Genomic DNA, 7,420 nt, shown 5'->3' with positions numbered 1-7,420 from the left:
TAATATGACTCTATAATACACAATGTACAATAATATGAACTACAGGGGGTGGTACAAAGAAACATAAAGCATATTCTCTGCTTTGACGCAGTGCATGGATATATAGAGAGACAAGCTTGACATATAGTGACTGAATTAGAGTGTTTTTATAATGCAATGCAATAAATCCTTTCTCTGTATCACTCTTTAACAGTCTATATTGAAAGAAGAATCCATTCATTGAGTGATACATAGGTCACGTTATTTTTGCAGAACAAAAGTCACAAATAAAACATGTAGGAAATATTCTTTTATTTTATTAGAAAAAAATAATACTACTCTTGCCTGTCTTCCAATTCTCAGCCATGAGTTGTAGAATCTCCACAGGCATTCTCAAATATAGCACAAACACAAAAATATATAAAATATTCTGAAAAATGAGTCATTAAAAGGGGAAAAACAGCAAATAAGTTGCCACTCTTACTAATGGTGATGGTGCTGGCAGTATTGATGGGAATAGTATTAAAGATGATAATTTGTATGGTCACTCTGATGACAATAATGATAATATCAATTATAGTAAAGCTGATAGTGAGGATCTTCATTATTAAACCACTGATAGAAATGGCACTGGTGAGAAAAATGGTGGTAGTGATGGCAATAGATGATCAAGTTTCAATGATATTAGCTTAGAAGTCAATTTAAAGAACAGATAATCTAATCCACCCTTAGGTATAAAATATAAATCGAAACACCCACCCAGAATGAGACCTTGAACCTTGTTTGCCTGGTTTCTATTTCAGTGTTCTTTTCAATAGATCATGTAATCCTCTGTGACAGCCTTTGTACTGACTCACTATGTAACATGGTGGGGAAGTGGGGGATGATTTTTCCCAAAGTGTTTGTTTGTGGGGATTATCACTAATCCCCAGGGATATCCCTATCCTGAACGCCAAGAATCTTTTTCAGTGAACTCTTCATGTTCTTATTTCTGAGACTATAAATGTAAAGGTTGAGAGTGGGAGTTACCAGGGTTTACACTACAGCAGTAAACAGAGGAATAAGAAGTTGATGGTGGCTTCAGGTAGATGGTAAAGACTGTAGTATAAAACAGGATGACCATGGAGAGGTGGGAGCTGCAAAGAGCCAGGGCTTTCTTTTTCTCCCATGTTGATGGAACCTTACCTACAGCTTGGAAAACATGGACATAAGAATTTATGACACGGAAGAAAGGGCTGATTCTTAATCCAGCTGAAACCATCATTAGGTCCTCATTTACATGAGTATTAGAGCAGGAAAGCTGTAAGAGTGGACCAAGATGACAGGAAAAGTGAGTAATCTCTTGATTAATATAGAAGGATAGCAACAGGGCATGGGTAAGAGAGTTGGAGTGGGCCACTCTCCATGGCCCACTAACCAGCAGCCCACATCTGCAAGGAGTCATTAGGAGTGGATAGTGCAGACGATGGCCATGGCAGCATAGTGATTGATAGCCACGGCAATCAAAAGCATGTTGTCCGTATTAGCAAAAACAGCAAAGAAGTATGACTGGGCCAGACATCCAGAAAAAGAGATTGATCTGCTGCTTGTCCATAAAGACTCCAGGATTTGGGGAGCTGTGGTGGAAGTAAAGCAGAGATCCTCCAGGGAGAGCTGGCTGAGGAAGAAGTACATGGGAGTGTGGAGGTGGATGTCAGCACCAAAGCCAGCAGAACTAGCAAGTTCCCTAGGAGGCTCAGCAACTAGAGGGCCAGGAAGAGACCTAAAAGGAACTGCCGTTTCTCTGAGTCACTGGACAGCCCTGAGAGGACAAAGTCAGTGTTCTTGCTGCAGTTTGTTCTGGGCCGTGGTGTGCTGCAAGGAAGGAATCAGCATAAAGAGGATTCACCGACTGTCAGCTACTGAAGCAGATAGCAACTGAAGTCGTCTCTTGCCAATGGGTTTCTTTCATACCACCAATGTGAAGAAAGGATAAAAGAAACTAAAATAACAATGAGAGGGACAAGCATTGTCTTCATAAACGATGGCCAAAGTGAGGAGGCCAAAGGTGAGGAAATGAAGGGAACAACAGAGACTTCCTGAATGTCTTTAAGTGTGAAAGAATGCTCTTAATTGAACTTTGTATTATGGGATGGTATATCTACTTGTTTGTGAGTCTATTTTGATCACAAGACCATGAGTCTTTGAAGGCAAAAACTGCATCTCTGTACTTAGCTTAGTGCTTGGCACATAGTAAGAGCTCAATAAATGCTCCTACCCATTTACACAGTCACTACTCTAGTTCAAGCTATCATTGATTGGCTTGAGTACTGCTAGCCTCCTAACCAGTTTAACATGCCCACTCCTGTCCCATCCAATGTATTCACACCACAGCCAGAGTAATCTTTTCAGAAAAGAAAATCTGATCATGTCACTTCCTTGTTTAAAAGTAGGTCTCTGGAGAAACATTGCTTTTATAAAAAATACAAAACCTTACTATGTCTAACAAAGCTCACTATGTTTTGACCTCAAGGTATCACACCAGCCTCATCTTGTACCACAGTCCACTCATTCCTTGTCCCCCAGCACACTGGTTGTGTTGCACTCCCTCATGTGCACCATGTTCCTTCTATTCACTCTGGGTCAACTCCTGCTCATCTTTCCCATATCAGATCTATTGGTGGCTTAGAAAAGTCTCCCTTTGCTTCTTTGATTAAGGCAACCCTACCTTTTCTATGCTGTCATAGCACCTTCGTAGATTATCAAAGCTGCAATATGGAAGATGTAATCATGTTTATTTTGTGTAAATATTTAAGTCATTAACTAATATTGGTCTCCTTCACAAGGCCCTAAGGTACGTTATGGCAGAGATCAAGTCAGTTATTTCCTCTCCATTGTGTCCCCAGTGCTTGGCATACAAAAGATAGTATTTGTTACTAAATTAGTAAGTTAGTTAATGGATACTGAAGGCAAGAGAGGGGAATATATTATGCTCCTTTAAGTAGTCCACTTCTACTTCAATATTTCACCAATATTTCATCATGGGTTGAAAATACCGATTCATCCATTTTGTTTATCCTTCAAGTCCAGACTAAGTGCTATAACTTTTATTTCCTATAAAATGTTCCTGATTTCAGTCTCTTTCTCAGTGTTTTCACAAGTACTTTCTTTGCACTTTCTTTCATCAACTCATTCCTAGCTTATTTCATCAGCAGCTTGATTGTCTTCACTGATTCCATTCCAATTACTATGATTCATGCTGCAAGCATCTGCCAGAAATCATATGACTTTCTGGGTGGGATGTGAGAATTTGTCTATTTTTTTTTTCCACTGAGGCAGATTCTTCCTGAGCTAACATCTGTGCCAATCTTCCTCTATTTTGTATGTGGGTCACTGCCACAGCATGGCTGCCAACAAGTGGTATAGGTCTGTGCCTAGAATCCAAACCCAAGCTGCCAAAGCAGAATGAGCTGGACTTAACCAGTAGGCCATGGGGCTGGCCTGAGAATTTGCATTTCTAACATGCTCTGACATCAGGTGATGTGGATGCTACTAGTTTGCTGAATAGAATTCAAAATATATAGCATAATATACTATTTTATTATCTCTATTACTCTTTCTTTCCTTTTCCTTCCATTTCCATTTTCCCCAATAAAAAAGATAGTATTTGTTACTAAATTAGTAAGTTAGTTAATGGATACTGAAGGCAAGAGAGGGGAATATATTATGCTCCTTTAAGTAGTCCCCTTCTACTTCTTTTTTATTGGAAACTGGAAGTTTCCAATCTTTTTTATTGGAAACTGGAAGTTCCCCATTTACATACAAGATTAAGTCTTGCCCTACTCCTTTATCCCTTCTGAACAATACTTCCTTCAGCTTAGGGAGGGCTAAACCTCTCATGTTTTTAAATCTTCTTCCAGGTTGTATCTTCTTGATTTTGATTGATTTCCCTCACTGTTGTTATATCCATCTCCAGTATATTCGTCTGGAAAATGTATAGTTAACATTAGATCTCAGGCCAGGTGTGGCTCAGTACTGAAGTTATTTAAATGATATTTTAACATCTATAAGTTGTGAAGTTCCTTTCTATCCATCTTTAAAATTTCAGCCTCAGATGGACCATCCTAATACTCTAGAGAGTCCCTACAGCCTTCTCCAGCTAGTGGCCCACTTCTTCACTCTTTATGACAAAGTTTTCAAATTCAAATTGTCTCTACTACTTATTGTCTGTTACTTTCCAAACTCATTGTTTTGCCTTCCATTCTCTCTTGAATACACTTCAATCAAGATTTTGTCCTTATCATTTCACTGAAATCTGTCTTGTCAATGTCCAAGTTTAATTCTCAGTCCTTAAGTTACTTGATCTCTCAACAAGATTTAAGACAGTTCATCCTTGGGCCAGCCCCATGGCGCAAGCAGTTAAGTGTGCACCCTCTGCTTTGGTGGCCCGGGGTTCACAGGCCCGGATCCTGGGCACGCACCAATGCACCACTTGTCAAGCCATGCTGGGGCAGCATCCCATGCAAAGTGGAGGAAGATGGGCACGGATGTTAGCCCAGGGCCAGTCTTTCTCAGTAGGAAAAAAAAAAACAGAGGAGGATTGGCATCTGATGTTAGCTCAGGGCTGATCTTCCTCAAAAAAAAAAAGAGACAGTTTATCCTTCTTTCCTTACTTCAAACTCTTTCCTTGTCTTGCTTCCGGGACACACACTGCACTCTCTTGGGTTTCCAGTTAATTCACTGATGACTCCTTCTCATGTCCTTGGCTGGTTCTTCCTCCTTCTTATTATTCACTTTTGTGCCTCTCCTCTTGTCTATTTTCCAATTCCATGCTCTATATATCTATAAACAGATAACCATCAAATTATATTTTCAATTCTTCTTTATTAACTCTAGACTCATATATTCAACTTCCTACCAGATGTTTCCACAATAGCAGTTTTACCATGTAAGATATTTTCCTATATCTGGACTGATTTACATAATGCTTTGGAAATAGATACACAAATGAAATACACTTTCAAGGATATCTAACCCACCAAATGCAGAACTGCACTCTCTATGGTCCACTTTGAAATCTGATCTCATTACTCCATTTATCAAATGCCCCCTTGCACACTTACCTAATATCCACCCTCTAAATGATGATCTTAGAAATATCTATTCTATCTAATGCTCTTAGTGTGCAGGTGGGATGGACCAGAGAATCAAGGGCCTTGGCATACATTGATGAAACCATGTCATAAGTCCAGCTATAAGAAAATATCTTACATGTTAAACTGCTTTTATGGAAATATCTAGTGGCTAATATTAGCAACTTGAAAGCTAAGCACCATTTTTTATTCTTATCTCTGACAACTAGGGTCTAGAAGGAAAGGGAAAAAGCCATCTAAAGCATTTATTTAGGGATGAATGTTAGGAGAGAATGTGGCCACACATGTGGCAAGTACCTACTGATGTTTCACCCAATATGAGCAAATAGAAGTAAGAGCTTCCTTCCATTATGTGAGGCTCAAAGATAGGGAGAGGAGTGATAATAGTGAGAATAAAGAACTAAAGGATATAGCTAGCTATTTAGTTGTAGGACAATTCACCTCACCACCCAGAATTATATCCTTATCTAATTGTGTTTAAGAAAAAGACAAAGACAAATCATTCATTCCTCATGAAAGGAGGCCTAGAAGCCAATTAGTCTGATTCAACAAAAACTTCCCCCTAGAGATTGAGTTTCTTGGATAAGATAGAGCCATTATCATGAAAAAGAAGATCCTCCAGTATAATAAACCATATATTTCTGCTAAAATTTTAGGTCCAACCATTGTGTGTGTGTGCTAATTAAATGAGGATTAAGTCATAGAGAAGAGTTGTGAATTTTCTTGGTGAGTTTTTAGTTTTCAAACAAAATAATCCATATTGGCTAATTTAAGCTGATAATTACTTATCAAATCATATTTGATAGCTCTCAGACTATGCTGGAGGTAAAGAGAGTCAGACTCTGAATTATTCTATCAGTCACGAGACCCCAGAACACTGAGAAGGCCTTATTGGAAAAAAATAGCACTGCTGTCGTTACTCAGCTTTTAGAGTTCTTGGTCCTAAATTATAGATCTGTCACTGATGCCCCAGAAGGACAATATCCCTCTGCCACATGAAGACAAGGCTGAATTCATGCCTGATAACATGCGTGTTGTATTGCAGATTGGTACAACCGATTTCCCATGCCTGCTCCCAGCTGCTAGGAAATCTGAGGAATGATCACAATGTAGTGAGAGTATGCATATATGTTGAGAAGACAGAAGTAATGAATGCCCACTCTAGGTAGACCGTAGGAGGATAATTTTAGATACTAATATTTATTAATTTTAAATTTTTAAAAATAAAATAAGCATATATTTAAAGTGTTCAACACAATGATTTGAAATAATAGTGAAATTACTACACTGAAGCTAATTAACATATCCATTTCCTCACCTAGTTACCTTTTTTTTTGTGGTGAGAGCACCCGCAATTTACTCTTTCCACAAATTTTCAGTATTCAATACACTATTATTAACTGTTTTCATCATGCTGTACATTAGATCTCTAGACTTATCCTACATTACTACTACGTTGTACCCTTTGACCAGCATCTCCCCATTTCCCCACCTCCTCACTCTAATTAACCAAAGTTCTACTGTTTGCTTCTATGTATTGAACCATTTTAGAATTCCACATAAAAGTGAAATCAAGAAGTATTTTTCTTTCTATGTCTGGTTTATTTCACGTAGCATAATGTCAACCAGATTCATCCATGTTTTCTCAAATGGCGTAATATTATTATTTTTTATGGCTGAATAACATGTGTATATATATCACATTTTCTTTATCCATTCATCTATCAACACTTAGGCTGTTTCCATGTCTTGGCTATTGTGAATAATGCTGTACTGAACAGGCAGATACAGATATATTTTCAATGTAGTGATTTCATTTAGTTCAGATAAAACCTAGAACTGAGATTTCTGGATGATATGGTGGTTATATTGTAAATTTTTTGAGAAACCTCCATACTGTTTTCCATAGTGGCTGTACCAATTTACTTTCCCACCAATAGTGCACAAGGGTTCCTTTTCCTCCACATCTTCATCAGCACTTATTATCGCTTGTCTGTTTAACAATAGCCATTCTAACAGGAGTGAGGTTATATTTCATTGTGGCTTTGATTTGCATTTCTCTGATGATTAGTGATGTTAAGCATCTTTTCATGTACCTGTTGGCTATTTTTATGTCTTCTTTGGAAAGATATCTATTCAGGTCCTTTGGCCATTTTAAAAATTAGGTTATTTGATTTCTTGCTACTGAATTGTATGAATTTTTTATATCTTTTGGATTTTAACCCGTTACCAGATATATGGTTTGCAAATATTTTCTCCCATTTTGTAGATTGTCTTTTCATTTTGTTGATTGTTTCTTTTGCTATGCA

The 7,420-nt window shown here is 37.9% G+C and overlaps 1 pseudogene; it reads right to left on the bottom strand.

The window, feature by feature from the left end:
* Positions 1-900: 900 nt before the first annotated feature.
* Positions 901-6,587, bottom strand: LOC101401637 (olfactory receptor 1f45-like; annotated as a pseudogene).
* Between the last annotated feature and the right edge of the window lie 833 nt (positions 6,588-7,420).

The sequence above is a fragment of the Ceratotherium simum genome, chromosome 13, assembly GCF_057802395.1.
Source record: "Ceratotherium simum simum isolate JZ-2026a chromosome 13, ASM5780239v1, whole genome shotgun sequence".
NCBI classification, from domain to species: domain Eukaryota; kingdom Metazoa; phylum Chordata; class Mammalia; order Perissodactyla; family Rhinocerotidae; genus Ceratotherium; species Ceratotherium simum.
This window is presented reverse-complemented; position numbering and strand designations above follow the sequence as displayed.